Genomic DNA, 17,414 nt, shown 5'->3' with positions numbered 1-17,414 from the left:
AATCCATGATGAGGGCAATCACGTTCATACTCCTTAAAACGTTCCCAAGCTTCATAGAAAGATTCAGTTGGCCCTTGTTGAAAGGTTGAGATCTTCGTTCTCATATTGTTCGACCTTGACTTAGTGTAGAAGTGGTTCAGGAAAGCAGTTCTACATTCTTCCCAATTAGTAATCGATCCTGCAGGCAAAGACTTCAACCAACGGTGAGCTTTATCTGCTAATGAAAAAGGGAACAACTTACACTTTAAATAGTCAGGTGGAACTTGGTTTGTTCTCATCATGCTGCAAATTTCTTCAAAAAGCTTGATATGGTCCATTGGGTGCTCAGAAGGAACTCCATGGAACTGGTTTTGCTTCACCAATGAGATGATTTGAGGCTTGACTTCAAACTCATTCCGGTTTGGAAATGGTACTTGAATCGCAGATCGATTCTGAAAATTTTGAGAAGGTGCATCAAAATCAGCTATGCGATGGTTCCTGGCTTGTCTTCGGTGTTGATTTGCTGGCGGAATGGGGCAGTGAATGCGTTCATTCGGCTGCATTGCTGGGTGGTCACCATCGGCTACATTGATGGGTGGATCAAGGTCTTCACGTCCTTCTCTCTCTCGGTTCTGGTGGTTTCTTGGAAGAACCTCATCCTCCTCTCCATCTTGTCGAGCATGATCACCTTCTATGTGATCATTCTCTTCGTTTTCTCCATGTTCGGACCCGTCTTGGTCCATATTTAAATTTTGATTAATAGGATCTCCAGGCTGGTCGTCGTTGGCCATTCCTTGCGTTTGTCTAAGTCTTCGAAGTTCTCTTTCGTGTCTGTCTATCTCGTCTAGAATTGGAATGTCTCCTGCAGGTCTACGCCTGGTATTCATGCAATTCAGAGAAAGACAAAAGAAGGGAAAGATAGTTCAGAAAAACTTTAAGAAAGAACTAGAGATCAGGTGTCTAGAACAGAAGTTAAAACAAGAAAAATAGCAAAAGGCAGCGAAACAAATCCCCGGCAACGGCGCCAAAAACTTGATGGTGTGGTGTGCTGAGTGTCAACTACGTGAGGGAACAAGTTTTACCCTTAACAAAACAAAAGAAAGCCGCAAGTGCACAGCTAATCAGTTGCAGTATTTAGGGATCGAATCCACAGAGATTTGTATGCCTGGTATTCTTCTACGGTTTTTAACTTTATGTCTAGACTAAATTGGTTTTAAAGGTTGGTTGTTTTTCTTGAATTAAACTAAAGCAAAATAAAGAAAATAAATCTATCCTAAAAGGCAAGTAAAGAAATCGAATGAAAGGCAGTAGAACAAGTAAAATATCGAACTAAACAAAAATAAGGCAAGTAAAATATCGCATGAAAGGTAAATAAAGCAAGTAAATAACGAACTAAGGAAATTAAAATGCAGGTCTAAAAGAGCAAGTAAAAATCGATGGAATTGTAAACTATGGCTAAAAACGCTGAGCTTTTGGGAACTCTAAGGGATCATAATCGGTTTTAACATTAAGGTAGATAGATTGGGATTGACGGATAACAATATATGGGTTCTAGAGCTAGAGTATGGCGGTATGACTATGTCACTGTCGTGATCATAACCAACTGTTTCTCGCAACCCTGAACAATAGGTTTCCACTCTGGCCCTGGAAGGGAGAGAACACAAGAGCTGCATAAGACTCGTCAATACTCACGATCTCGCCGCAGGTAGGTTTCCACTCCTACGGAAAAATTGCCTGTTTCATTCTAGGGCTGATACTTAATGAAAACTTTCGCAACACTAACTATCTAGATCAGATACTAGGTGATCAATCAAGCATACAAGCAATAGGAACAAGAATAAACAGAGAACAGGTCGAAATCCCAGATCTATAAACCTAGATGTCTTAATCGATTATGAGAGCCCCTTTCGGGAACCCTAAGCCCAACTCGGGATCTACTCAGACATGGCTGAGTTCGACATCATCATTGGTTTTAATAAAAGTAATGAAAAACAGTAAAGAAAAGAGATAAAGAAAGCTTCTCTATTGAAGAACTCGGACTTGAACAATCTTCTACAAAAATCTCATAAAAACGGCTAAAGGAAAAGGGTTTTTGTAAAGTATCAAAAAGCTCTCTCAAAAAACGACCTAAATGACATGTATTTATAGTCTCCAATACTCCATGGTCTCTAGGGTTCCGGAATTGAGGCTGGGAATGACTTTGGGCTTCAGATAAGTGGGCTTTAAGTCGGAGCTTGAATGCCGCGGTCGGGAGTGCTGTGACCGCGGCAATTGGCTTGTTTCCCGCGGTCGGGAAGCTTCTGACCGCGGCAAATAGCTTGTTGGCCGCGCTCGCGTAAGCTGCTGGCCGACTCCGCGTGGCTTCGGGGCTAATGGAATATCTTGAGATCCAACCGTTGGAATGTCTCCAAACCAAGTGCATTTGAAAGCTGGTTGATTCTTCTATAAGTTGTCCAATTTTGAGGGTGATCAGACGGTGAGAAGGTCTTCGTCTCTCCATGAGAGTTCTGACGGTCTGCATTTATCCAAAAGAGTCTTTTTGTTCCATTTTATGCATCTTTATCCCAAATTACCTGAAAAGTCTTTTAAAATCTGGAAACATAGAAATCCTTTGAAAACCTTTGAAAATGGAGTAAAAACACCTGTAAAAGATATTAAAATGATCCATAAAAATGGTCAAAATCCGGTGTTATCATTGACAAAGCCAAAATCGAAGTCATTACCAGCCTACAACCTCCCACAGGATTCTATAGTAAAATGCATCCGTAGTTTCTTAGGACACGCAGGATTCTATAGGCGATTCATAAAAGATTTTTCTCAAATAGCTAGACCTCTTACGCGTTTGCTTTGCAAGGAAACGAACTTCGAGTTCGATGATGATTGCTTAGCCGCGTTTCATAAGATCAAAGAAGCCCTTGTCTCCGCTCCAGTCGTGCAAGCACCTGATTGGGAACTCCCATTCGAAATCATGTGCGATGCAAGTGACTATGCAGTCGGAGCAGTGCTTGGCCAACAAAAAGAAAAGACTGCACGTAATCTACTACGCAAGCAGAACTCTAGACGAAGCTCAATGCAATTATACTACAACAGAGAAAGAACTTCTAGCTTTCGTATTTGCATTTGAGAAATTCTGTTCTTATCTCGTAGGATCTAAGGTTATAGTTCATACTAATCATGCTGCAATCAAGTATTTAATGTCTAAGAAAGACACTAAACCGAGGTTGATAAGGTGGATCCTCCTACTGCAAGAATTCGATATCGAAATTCGAGATCGGAAAGGAGCAGATAATGGAGTTGCAAACCATCTTTCACGAATTCGAGTTGAAGAAAGATTGCCTTTAAATGACAGTTTGCCTGAAGAAAACATCTATGCAATAGATACTACCCCCACCAATGCCAATACCGCACCACTAGGTCCACTCATGCGAAGAGCAAATGCTTTCAACACCCCATGGTTTAGGCACATAGCAAATTACCTAGCAGCTGATGTAGAACCACCACAATTCTTTGGTTATAGGAAGAAAAAGTTTCTGAAAGACATAAGACATTATTTTTGGGATGAACCATATCTCTATAAGAGATGTGCTGATGGGTTATTCCGAAGATGCGTGGCTGAAGAAGAGATGGAAGGAATTTTATTCGGATGTCATAGCTCGTCTTACGCAGGACATTTCACAACTTTCAAAACCGCTTCAAAAATCTTACAAGCAGGTTTTTGGTGGCCTACTTTGTTCAAAGATACTCAAGCTTATATATCGCGATGCGATAAATGCCAAAGGATGGGTAACATAAGCAAAATGAATGAGATGCCTCAAAATTTTATCCTCAAAGTCGAAATTTTCGATGTCTGGGGAATAGATTTTATGGGACCCTTTCCAACTTCTTTTGGAAACCAATACATCTTAGTAGCAGTAGACTACGTCTCTAAGTGGGTTGAAGCAGTCGCTAGTCCCACCAATGATGCGAAAGTTGTCATGAAGCTGTTTAAATCTGTTATATTCTCGCGTTTTGGAGTTCCTAGAATTGTAATAAGCGATGGAGGATCGCATTTCATCAACAGAGTTTTCGAAAATCTTCTTAGAAAGAATGGAGTTACACATAAAGTTGCTTCCCCATACCATCCCCAAACCAGCGGTCAAGTAGAGATCTCAAACAGAGAAATCAAATCGATTTTGCAGAAAACAACTGCAGTTCATCGCAAGGATTGGTCTACCAAGCTTGACGACGCATTATGGGCATACCGAACAGCATTCAAGACTCCGTTAGGAACAACACCATTCAACCTAGTTTATGGAAAAGCATGTCACCTTCCAGTAGAGCTCGAGTATAAGGCACAATGGGCTATCAAGGAGATGAACATGAACCTGAAAACAGCTGGAGAAAGAAGACTACTTCAACTTCACGAGTTAGAAGAAATCCGACACAATGCTTACGAAAACTCGAAGATCTATAAGGAGAAGACTAAAGCATATCATGATAAGAAGATTATTCATAGAAATTTTACTCCTAACGATAAGGTACTTCTTTTTAATTCTCGTCTTAAGCTTTTTCCAGGAAAATTACGTTCAAGATGGTCAGGACCCGTCACGATAAAGGAAGTCAAGCCATATGGAGCCATTGTCCTGTGGGACAGAACCAGAAACTCATTTACAGTGAATGGACAGCGTGTAAAGCCATATCTGGATGAAGAAAGAGAAGACGAAAGAGAAGTGATGTTTTTGATTGATCCATTATCGGCCAATGATGAGATCAAGGAGTGTCACGACCCCGATTAAGTCTAATCGAGCAACAATGTCAAGCTAACGACTTGAAACAAGCGCTTAGTGGGAGGCAACCCACTCGGTATTTTATTTTCTATTTCCATTGCTTTGTTTCTGTTTCATTTAATTTCAGGTTTTCAATAAGGAAGAACAAACACAAAAGATGAGCAACACTCTCTAGCACGGTAAGTACTCTTAAACATTTCAACTTTTCTATTTTCTTTATCATTCTTTCCAAGATTTACCACACTGAGGACAGTGTGAAATAAGTCTGGGGGAAGATGTTCATCCGTTACTAATGAAATTTGATTTGTTTTGAGTTTGTTTTGGACACATAAAATTTTTTAAAGAGTTTTTCAAAATGGTTTTTTTTTTTAAAAAAAAAAAATCGTTTTCAAAAATGTTTTTCAAAAAGTTTTCAAACCAGGAACACAATAAACACTACTATGATGATTTAGACCAGTGTGCTTCTACGCTATTTCTTTGTTTTTTGCTCTTTTTGTGATTTAGGCCTAGACTAGGCGGTAGCTAAGTACTTGCATTACGAAATCCTACCAGAGAACTTCTATTCATGGAGATTCTTTCTGACAGGATATACTATCTCATTTTATCTGGACTTAATTTTGACTTAATTTTCTCATTGAAGCATTAGATCAGGGAAACGAATCATACATTCAGGACTCCTTTATCCTTTTACCACTCTTTGCTGATCCTGAATGGCTAGTTTATCTTTAGCTAGTTCCCCACCGAACCTAACTTCTTTCAAACCACGTGCATTCTTGTTTTTCATTGTCTTATATGCAGATATGTGCAAAAACGTCGAAGACAAAGAGGATCAACACGGTTTTCAGTCACTGAAGACGGAGACCTGCGATTTCATTGGAATGATTCAACAAAAGGAGAAAACTCAGTTTATCTTGGAAAATACTTCAAAATCTTGGTACAATTTCATCCCTTAGACTCTCTCTTTATGAAAGGTTGTTTCCTCTTTTCAAAAAGAAAAAAAAAACGAAAAAAGAAAAGAAAAATATGAAGGGAGAGGAAATTTAAAACCTTAGAGAGTCTAGGAGGATCGAATTTTATACTTGAGGCAAGCTTGATCTGATTATATGGAGTTTTGGAGATTATCTTTATGATTCTTGGAAAAGATCTAAGTCTGGGGGAACAACTGTTTACAACAAAGGAGGAAGATTATGCAACAACATTAGGCAAAGGAGAAGTGACTGAAAATCTGCGGTCATCAACAGGTCCTTCTCTCTCTTGCGGTTTTGCATAATATCTTGCATCCTCCATATTCTTCAGGTAACCCGAAACACTTAAACTCCACCACTTAAAAAGCCTTTAATGCCAAACGCCGTCTACCCTGAATAATGTCTTTGATGAAAATTCACTACTATACTTAATGAATGTAGAGAGCTAGTTGACTGGAAGTTAGATCTAAGTGTGTAGATTTTCGCATGACGGATTAACGGACTAGTTTGCTCGTATTTTGGTGAGAATTTTCTAAACTAGATCCAAATAGATGTTTCACGATATGTTATGGTTTAGAAGGACGGTCACTGAGACATTGTTTAGTTCCTGCGATTTTCAAAAATTTCTTTCCTGACTTAAGCTTGTTTGAGGGCAAACAAAAATGTAAGTATGGGGGAGTTGATAACACCGTATTTTGACCACTTTTATGGATCATAATTATGTCTTATGCAGGTGTTTTAACTCTGTTTTCAATGGTTTTTAAAGTGTTTTCAATGTTTTAGAGTTTCAAAAGACTTTACAGGAAACTTGGTCAAAAGATATGTAATTTTGAACAAATGAGCAATTTTGGATAAATGCAGATCGTCAGAAGTATGGCAAGCGATGAAGACCTTCTCACCGTCTGATCACCCCCAAAATTTGATATAACATAGAGAATCCAACCAGCTTTCTAATGCACTTGGTTTGGAGACAATCCAACGGTTAGATCTTCAGATAATACCGATGCAAGAATGACAGAAATTGCAGTTCCGGAAGAGAGCCGTGTGTCGGGACCGCAGCCAACACCCATTTTCCCGCGGGTAGAGCCACCGCGACCGCGAAACTTGGTCGTTCACTTTCCAGACGACTTAATTAATGCTCAGATGAATTCCTTTTGTTATTTTTGAAGCCCTATGTGTCCAGGACCACTCCAGAAGCTATAAATACCTTCTTTAGGTCATTCTAAAGAGGGAGACGAATAGAAACACATACTTAGAGAGAGAGAGAGAGTTCGTGTGGAACCCTAGAGGCTGCCGCCGTCAATCCCAAAGAAGGAGCCGCTGCTGGAGTGCAATCATCGCGCCTCCACCTGCAACTCTGTTCTTCGTTTTTCTTCCTTCTTTTCTTTAATTTCCTGCACTTTCAATACTCTATGATGCTTTGTTACAATATGTTTAAGTAGTTACCCAGTTGTGTTTAAAGGGATTGTTCAAAGGGAATTTCATGTGTCTTTGCTTATGAATCGATAGATTTAGGATTTATAATCTTCTAGATGTTCTTCGTTTGCCTTTAATCTTACTGCGTGATTCTTTGCTGGCCACTTATAAGCCGATCTGATATGATATGTTGCGAAAGCTTTCATTGATTGTCTGAAATAGGGTGAACCAAGCGATTATTCTATAGGAGTGGAAACCTACCTGTAGTTGAGTTGTGAATGTTGATGAGTCTTGTTCTGCTATTGCATCTTCTCCCTTTCAGGATCAGAGTGGAAACCTACTGATCAGGGTTGCGAGAGATAGTTGTTTAGTGCTGCGAAAGTAGGCTATTCATACTTTCGTGCCTCGAGTTCTAGAACATACGTAGTTGATTACCTTTATCACTTGTTTAAAATCGACATAGCTTAGTCCATGAATCCCTGCGAATTACCCTTGAGCCCCAACGTTTGTTTTTCATTGCTTACAACCTTCAATTCTATTTGCTTTTCAATCGCTATTTACTTGCCTTCATTCGCTTTTGTTTAATCGATTTTACTTGCTTGCACTTGCTTTCGTTTTTATTTGCTTTTACTTGTTTAGTTTTCTAGTTTAGATTTAGTGACAACCAAAACCTAAAACCAAAACCTTTTTAGTTCTAGTCTGATTTAAGCATACCCGTGAATTCGTACTGAAACAACTAAGTCTCTGTGGATCGATACCCTAAGTACTACAGCGCACATCTGTGCACTTGCAGACATTTAGGGGTTATAAATTTAAAATTTGAAGCTTAGTAAAACCAAAACAACAAACCCTGTTTACAATCACAATCAGAGCTCAAGGATCACAAGTATCTAGAGAGATAAAATGAGCCTTAAGATATCGCAAAGAGTGATCCATTCGTCGTTGGAAGAGATAAAGTGTTTAGAAGATTTTATCTGATCTGGATTAGTATACTGGGTCGGTCCTTGGGTCGTGAGTCGTATGGATCGGTTTTTGATCCGACTTGATGGGATCTGAATCTTGTGCTTCTGTCACGCTTCTGACGGTCTCACCAAATTTCCTTGGCATGTTATGCCTGCTGCGAGACTGCTTTTTGGTGCGTCTCTTTCATCCTCAATGTATGGTTCGGGTCGGCATATGGCCTCTGCTAAACCTCTACTTTTTCCTCTGGCTTCTGTGAAAGGTCATTGTCATCTAATACGTGTAAGAATGATGCATTAAATACCAATCTCGTGAGTTTGTAAGAGTATGAGCAATTAAATCAGACTAAGACATATTCCTATTGTTGAATGGAGGGAAAATTTGAACAGTGTTTCCTGCTCATAGGATTGTTCATACCTTGTCTGGATCCTTCGATACTGTGATCCGTCTGTCGGGGTTGTCTCCATGGCTGACTCTATTTTTCGGGTATTTGTGCGAGTCACACTTTCTTATATTCCGATCTTTCCGGATTATTGATCTTAGGTCTAGGGCATAGGAAATGTGCTTTTACGGATTACCGAGCTTAGGTCTAGGACATAGAGAATGTGATATTTTCTTCTCCTAACCACTCAGTTTTCGACCTTTTTGTCTCTGACAGCATGACATACACTGTCAGATACGAATGTAACTTGATATATATCAAAAATGAAGAATTTCCTAATTTAATTGATCAGATTTTTTAAAAAATCTATAATTAAATATAAAATTATGTAAAAATAATAATATTATATTTATAAGATACTTTAGTGGATATCTCACCAATGAAAACTTAAAATTGTTATTGAGTTTTCTAAATATTTTATTTTTAAAATATTATTATTTTACTAAGTGAGAATCCACGCTAATGCGTAAATGTTTTAATTTTGAAATTATTTTATTGTTAAATATTCTTTTCTTTTTTTGGTCGTCTATTGTTAAATTTTCTAATTATGTATTTTTATTTACTTGTTTTATTTCATGATATATATTATATTTTGTTTTCTAAAAGACCATAAACATGTTTTGTTTGCTTGATCCAGTCTCCAAACGTAATTAACTCTGACTTTCATCAAACTTTCCAATAACTGTGCCGTTTAATCTGTCTCAAAAATAAACTAAACCAGTTTACTTGAGACTCCTCTTATTAACATCCTAGATTTATCAGCATATTTCTCATGATCTAGTAACTCTCTTCTGCAAACTGAAACCCCAACTTTTACAAATAATGTAGTAGCCTTGTGATTTGCAGCATATGCTTGCCATACGTATCTAATCTAGAAACCTCTTTACACATCAGATCCCCAAGCAGGCCTTTTAATATTATACCACCAGCCCTTCTGGAGGTCTTGAAGCAACCATTATTCCTCTAGTAAAGAATATATAGTCATTCACTAACCATTAGTTACTTGAGATTTCATCTTCTTAACAACCTGTTAAGATGGATTCCCAACTTGAGCAGTGCCATGTTCACATCCGGTTAAAACTGAGCTTCCAAAAAGCCAGCTTTGGAAACGAACATGCTCTGACACTCCTAAGAGATGAATAACAAGGCATATAGCTAGCATTCTCCCAGCCTTCCTCAAGTTACCAGCCAACAAAAAAATCTGTAGACCCTGAAACTTTCTTGTCCCATCTTCGCATTCATCTGCAGTTCCATCGGAGATTCAGTGTTGAAATGCCTCATAAGAAAATGGTTAAAAGAAGCTTCAAACTGATGTATATGAAACTGACCTCAGTCTCAGCCTTTTGGAGGTCAGAAGTCTTCTTCTCCATTTGCTTCTTGTACATTGATTCTCTCATCTTAAGTTCTTCGACTTCATCTGAAAGATCATTTAATGGGCTATGCATATTGTTTAACCTACAAATCAAATTCTCATTTGTCAACTGAGTCAAATGCATAGAAAACTACGTCTAAAGAAAACTTTTAAGGGAAACAGAGATTGAGTAGACCTCGAGTTTGTCTTTTTCATATTTTCTGCTACCAAGCACTCGAGACTGTCGAAACCTTGACTCCAGTTAGCAAGACTCAAACAGGTCGATACAATCTGATTCAAAAGTCGTTTTCCTCTGCTTGTGTTGTTGTTAATTTCAGCCCGGACTCCATTTACTTGTGTTCAGTTATGTTTATAATCTTTGTAGCTAACTCAGGCTTCTGTCTCTACTCGGATATCATCATCTCATTTCTACTTTTCTCTTCCATTTGAGTACCGAGTTCTCATCTTAGAACAAAACCTTATCCAAGTTTGAAATGATATATGGGATCTTCTTGTGCAGCAAATCAAACTCCTTGTCCTTCTTCAAAGTAGAAAATGAACTGCACTCCTGTAGAAGAAGAATGAGATCTTTGTTGAAACATATAAACAAAAGTGAACAACTCTAGGCAATGATTGCTGGAGTATATTTTAGATATTACGCAGAAGTGAACAACTCTATGCAATCAAAATGATTGACCTTTCTTCTTGCTTTAGTGAAAGATACTCTTTATGTGCAGAAATAAGCAATGGACAGAGATAGAAACGTCAAAAACACACAAAACAATGATTAGTGGTAGAAGAATGGGTTTCTAGATTGACTGAAAAAAAAAATCTACTTGAAAGATTACAGTTTTAATGTATTGTAATTTTCATAATCAGAAACCCTAAAATAGCTAGAACAGGTCTTAGAGGAGGAGAATAATCTCGCGTACTACTTGCGCATTAAAGAAATTCTCATATCTCCTCCTCATAATATTTAATTTGTTTTCGATTTATTTTAAAGGAAGAAAAAGGAAGAATAGCGGTCAAATACTTGGGGGTCCTTAGTAAAGTTGCATATATACGAACCCAACCACGAAGATCCACACCCAGTCTGTCATATCAGGTTGAATCCGAAGAAATCAGGTCTTCGGTCAAAATTGTGGTAAATCAAACCCTAAATAGCAATTATACTTGGAAATTTTTTTTAAAAAATTTCAAATTTTGAAATCGTCCTCACGTCGTCGTCTTCAGCTAGTATTCTCTGGGACAACTACGAGTGATTTGCTGCTGCATGTCTTGAATCAACGTTAAATCAGGTTCGTTCGTCTTCGTCCTCTGATTTGTCCTCTGATTTCTAATTTCTATTTAGATTACTTTGTAGATCTGAACTCGATTTTGTGTAGAATCCAAAATTCGATTTATATGTTCTCTATTCGGTTGGTAATTACAAAATATGAGTCGTGGATGGTATCGAAAGAGTGTTTAGGTATGCTAGACAAGAGCTGTACTCAGATTCCGAATCGTCGCAGGAGAAAATGGTAGAAGGAGTTGCCAATTCATAGACGGGTAATAATCAGATAGTGTTGTGGCAGAACACTACTGAAAATACGGAAACTGAGGCTGAGGAGGAGGAGAACCAGCCATTGCCACCCGTGAGAATGTTCTTCGAGTCTAGTCAGTATCATAATGCAATAAAGCTGGGAACAAGATGTTATATCCACAAAGCTATTGCAAAATTGGAGTCCCTTGAACCCCATGAGCTGATATGGTTTACAGAACACCGACAGTTCAAGCACTTTTGGCACATGCATAGGGCCATGCATGAGAACACGACACACAAAATGATGGGAATGTGGTTGTTTCTTCTTCGGACGGCAAACACAAATAAGAAGAGGGAAGCATGGTTTGTAGTGAATGGCGTACCAAATCGTTATTCCCTTAGAGAGCATGCCCTTTTGTGTGGATTAAACTGTCTACCGTACCCAGAGGACTATGAGAGCATAGAAAGTTCTTCGTTTAAGAATAGATATTTCCAGGAAACCGTCCCCTCCCTTGCTGCTGTTGAGAAAAAACTAGAGTCAATGCGAGGGCTAGCTCATCCTGATCGGTTGAAGATGTGTGTCGCATACTTCTTATCCTCTATAATTAGTGGGAAAACAAAAACCGGTAAGGGAGCACCATCTGTTAACCCTTTATTCCTGAGGATTGTGGATGATCTTGAGGCTTGTAAAAGGTTTCCTTGGGGTAGGTATTTATTCGATGTAATTATGAAGGAGATTGAGCACACAATGAGGCATTTCAAAGGGGTCGTCGAAACAGATGCCTGGACATTTTCTGGCTTTGTTACTCCCTTGGAGGTATGTCACATTATAAAGAATTTGTAAGTATGTAATACTATGAGCTTAAGTGTAATTTGTTGGGTTAATGTGTAGTTGCTAGCTTTTGAGGCCATCCCATGTCTGAAGAACAAAACAGAGAAGATGTTAGAGGAGCAGAGAGGGATTGACCCCGGTTGTGCAGGCAGAAGTTCCAACCATTCACCTTAAAAGGTTTCCCTTTGTCGGAACTCTATGAAACACTGGGTAACACTAGGGTCATCGAGAGTATATTGCAACCATCCGAGGATGATGTAATTATGCTTGCTGGAGTCATGGAGAGGAATGAAGAGGAAGATTTCGGTGATATCGTTCCTGAAAATTGGACGAGACAATTAATTGAGGAAAAGAAACCGATATTCTGGAAAGAGATACGCAAGATCAATGTTGATGCCCGAGATAATAAGGAGTGGATAAACCATCCTGCAGCGGCTAAGAATAATGTGGGGACGGAGAATGTGGCGCCTCTTGGATTGGTGGAACAGCTTCAGAGCTTGCAGAAGAGTATAGACGCTCAGTTTCTCCGAATCAGTGCCCGAATGGATGGCTTTGATACAAAACTCTGCTCTGTAGAACAATATGTAAAAGAGAAGAAGAGAAAGGGAAGGACCAGGAGAAGAGGGAGGAGAAGTTTTTCGAAATGATGTAGAACATGAACATGAACAAGGTGGAGAGAAACTTGAAAGTGTGGTGACATCTGAGAAAGCGAGGAAGCAGAAACAGCCGAAGAAGAAGAAGTCGAAGAAGAAGCAGAAGGAGCCGGAGCAGAAGGAGGAGGAGCAGAAAGAGCCGGAGATGAATGAGGCGAGCTGAATGAGGCAGAGCTGAAAGAGGCGGAGCTGAAGGAGGCGGAGCAGCTTGTAGCCCAATTTCCGTACCTGCTTAGAAGTAAAGAGGTATTGAAGTTTGAAGAGTAATATCCATTGTTTTGGTAAGACTTAATATTTTGTGGTAACACTATGTTGTATTACTTGGTATGTGTAGGTAGAACCAGATGGTCCTGACGCTGTGAATGCAGAAGTGGGTGCAGGTAAACGGAAACAAGAGCAATCGAAGCTAGGGCCAAACACAAGGCAGAGACGTTAAGTCTCCTTTGACATTTGATATATGTATTTGTATTTGGATTAAACTGTATTAGGGTGTGTACTTCTATTTTTATTATTGATTTTGGATAACTAAGTATTATTTGGATTATTGAAAACCAAAATTGGGAAAACTTGGTATTATTGGTGAAACCACATGTAAATTGTATAACCTAGTATTATTTGGTGTAACCATCTTACTATTATTTGGTGTAACCACTTATATATGCGGAATACTAGGCCTAAACAGTTCGAGTTAAATTTATTAGAATAATGTTTATACACAACATAAGGGAGTACAAAACATTACAAATTGTGTACATAAAGAATCCAGAACATAAGGAAGAATCCAGAACATAAGACACAAAACATTAGACACATTCACCAGTTGACCATTTAAGAAAAACCGTAATAACCCGGTACACACATATGAAGAACATTCCGCATTCGCGAGTTAAAAAGCAGTAGTTGCAGATGTTCCCTGGGTTATACTCATCATTCTACCAACGCTCCCATCGGTTAACTGTACCGCACAGACAGTGGATAAGAGTATTGAGGCGCGGTAAAAAGCGACGGTGGCTTTCATCGAACATCTCTGGCAACGCCATTGGCCAACCAAGATATACTTCTTCAACGAGTTCACGGCTGCACTTCCTTATTGTTTCCCGGCTTAGTTTGATGAGGTACTCATCATCTTCGGGATGTTCCAAAACAAGTTTCATGAACATCCTGTAGACATGTACTGCACGCGTGTACCCTCTATCCACCGCATTCTTTATCAGTTGAATCCCTCTAAAATCGTGTCGATGAAAATAGAGTTGCATACCTTGCATGAAAAAAATGCCTGGATTTCGTGCATCATAAAACTCTTTGAAGACATCAATGATGAGATAGACATCTTGATCCACTAGATGACCCATATTAAAGGGATCAACTTCAGCGTAGAAGCCAGGGCCTCTGGTGCAGTCGTTGAACCTATGAAAAATCGAGCGAATCCGTATTAGGTCACCAATTGTGTTAGCCGACGTTGCCAAAACCTTTTGCCAGTAGTTCATCTGGTAGGGCTAGTAGGTAGGAGAACTCTGCCATGGATTTATATATGAAAGTGGTCAAGGCCGAGTTTTGTGAAAGGGATTTTGAGGCAAAGATCTGAAACCCTAAGAGAAAATGATGGATTTTTTAATATAAAAGGAAAATCTGAACCCTAAGAGAGAGGAGGAAGAAAAAAGTGATGGATTTGGGTGATATATTCATAAATTGCATCATTTAATGTACATATTCTAGTCCAAATCATTTCTCATTTGCATGCATTTTAGGTCTTTAAGCATTGTTTTAGGACTTAGGAGATGCATTAGGTCCCAATGAGTCTCATGTTTTGAGCATTTATCAGGTGTATTTGGAGCTATTTAGAGCTGAAAAGATGAATCCAGGAAGTGGAACGGTGATCAAAGCTTGAAAAATGGTGAAATTGGGTCTTTGGAGGTTATCGGCCATTCTCGCGCACCAGGAAGGTTTTTCTCGGCCAAAACGCGTACCGCGGGTGGATTTTTATCGGCCAAAACGCGGACTGGCTAAAGGATTTCTCGGCCAAAATCTCCGGGTGCAAACACGTCTCCGAAATCGCCTGTCCGGGGATCCTTCCGGTCCGATTCAGCTGTCGGGTGCTTCATCAAAGTTGGAAAGGATTGGATTCCATAGCAAGTAGAATCATGGAATTCGGACGCGTGAGCAGAAAGTTAAGCTCGTCGGAAGGAACCCCTGTCTCGCTGCTGTTTTGGACCAAGCCGATGAGCTCTGAAGAATGCGAATGACGGTGCACTTCCAGGCCGATTCAGTTTCCGGGGCCTTCATGAGAATCAGAGACACTTGAGTCCTCTTTGTTAAGAGATATCTCAAGGACTGAATCAATCTAAGTCTGTTTCTTATCATCTCATCTTCTTATCTTTGCTTCTAATCATGATTAACATCACCTCTTGCAAAGGAAATGGTGTGTTCATCACAATTAGTGAGTAGTCTTCTTTTTAAACTTCTAGGTGTGTAGATTAGGGTGCTTAGATGTTTAATTTGTGATGTTTAGGGTTTAGATTCTCATTTCATTTCCTTAGTTAGCTGCTCCTAATGCCAGATTTCCTTGGGAAAGTGAAATCTGGGTTCATAGGCATTTCATGCACCAAAAGTGTTTGATGAAATGCCTGAAAGAGCTAACTTAAGGGTTTATGTTTTAAATGCCTTGGGAATGTTTGTTTGAAGCATAAATGACATATTAGAACTGTCTCTTAATGCTCATGAGTTCATACTTCACAAATGGGAATTTGGTTTGAAAGTGGATTAGTGTAGAGATTAATGCCTTCATGAGAGGATTAGTCTAGATTAGAGTTCTAAGTTAAAATGTTTGAGATCATGCGATTGCTTGTTATGTCTTTCTGTATAAGATTCAGTCTTCTTGGTTGAGAGATTGTTTGGTCACTTATTAGGCTTGATGCATTATGCTTGTTGATTGCTTGATTATATATAATGGTTGTTAGACTTGATTAGGTGATTAGCAAAGGGATTATTGTCATGGGAATGAATTAATCTGATTAAGAAGCCTAGACTAAAGTGTAGCAAGTGTTGCATTATGTTCTTAGCATCATGAATCAATATCTAAAGCACCCTAATCAATGATCACATCTAGAGGTTTATCTTTCATCATTTGCTTTATCATCATTTTGTTTGCTTGCTTGTTTAGTAGTTCATTAATCATTTCTTGTTTGTTTCTTGTTTATGCTTTCTTGTTGCTGGTTTCACCAAACTCATTTTTTATTCAGCTTGACTTAAGAACTTGTCACATAAACTAGTGTCTAGCAAACACACATTTGGATTGATACCCTTTGTACTACAAGTGGCATAAGGGATTGATAACCCTTATTAAGGCCTTGAAAACCTTAGTCATCAATTGGCGCCGTTGCCATATTGTGTGGGGATTGTTAGCATTAGTTTCTGATATAGTTTTTGAGATCAAGTTTCTTTTGTTTTACTGATCACCTTTCAAGTTCTGTCTTTGTTCTCAGGTTTGTGATCACAAGAAGCCAAGCCAGAAGACAAAGAGAAAGAGCTGTTCACTTGGAGAGGTTAGGAATGAATCAGCAAGTTGGGAATGAGCATCAGGCTCAAGAAGCTGATCAAGGTCAAAGAGCTGGTAATGGGATTGGAATTCAGGCTCAACAGGCTCAGGTCCATCAGGGACACGCTCAGGGTAACCAGAACCAAGACCGACCTCAGGTTAATCCACCACAGCCCCACCCAAACCCACCCATACGTCATCAGCCCCAACCAGTCTTTGTTGGTGAGAATGACCGAGCTTATGCACACCAGTATGGAGCAGGAATCAGGCCACCTCTTGTCCAAAACAACAACTTTGAGGTGAAGGCCTCTTTAATCAATATGGTTCAGAATCAGAAGTTCCATGGCTTACCTATGGAGGATCCCTTGGAGCATCTGGATCAGTTTGACAGAGTTTGTGATCTCACTAAGATCAATGGGGTATCTGAAGACAGCTTCAAACTAAGATTGTTCCCATTCAGCCTTGGAGATAAGGCACATCAGTGGGAAAAGAACCTCCCAAGAGGATCCATCCACACATGGGAGCAATGAAAGATTGCCTTTCTATCCAAGTTCTTCTCAAGCTCAAGGACTGCAAAGCTAAGGAACCAGATTTCCAGCTTCACTCAACATTCTAATGAGACCTTTGGAGAAGCTTTGGACAGGTTTAGAAGCTACACAAGTAAGTGTCCACATCATGGCTTTTCAGAAGCCTCCCTCCTTAGCACTTTGTATAGAGGAGCTGTTCCTAAGAGCAGGATTCAGTTGGACACAGCATCAAATGGAAATTTCTTGGCAAAAGAAATCAATGCAGCTATGGAACTTGTTGAGAACTTAGCCATGAGCCAAGACACTTATGGGGAAGATTATGATAGAAGCTATAGAGGAGAAGATTCTGGTAGACACCAAGGGCTGGAACAGAAGTTTAAAGTGTTGAATATAAAGCTTGACAAAGCCCTAGCTGCCACTCAAAAGCCTATACACTATGTGAGTGAGGAGAAGAGATGCTTCACAA

The 17,414-nt window shown here is 39.3% G+C and overlaps 2 non-coding genes across 2 annotated transcripts; one reads left to right on the top strand and one right to left on the bottom strand.

Annotated features, from left to right (window-relative positions):
- LOC112086061 lies at positions 1–107 on the top strand. Its single transcript, XR_002899285.1, has one exon. It is a non-coding gene; the product is annotated as a small nucleolar RNA R71 (small nucleolar RNA).
- A 16,889-nt stretch (positions 108–16,996) lies between these two features.
- On the bottom strand, positions 16,997–17,103 carry LOC112086078. The gene has a single exon (XR_002899302.1). It is a non-coding gene; the product is annotated as a small nucleolar RNA R71 (small nucleolar RNA).
- Between the last annotated feature and the right edge of the window lie 311 nt (positions 17,104–17,414).

This window comes from Eutrema salsugineum, unplaced genomic scaffold (genome assembly GCF_000478725.1).
Source record: "Eutrema salsugineum unplaced genomic scaffold, Eutsalg1_0 scaffold_24, whole genome shotgun sequence".
Taxonomy (NCBI): Eukaryota; Viridiplantae; Streptophyta; class Magnoliopsida; order Brassicales; family Brassicaceae; genus Eutrema; species Eutrema salsugineum.
Note: the sequence above shows the minus strand (reverse complement) of the source record. Positions and strands in the feature narration are given on the sequence as shown.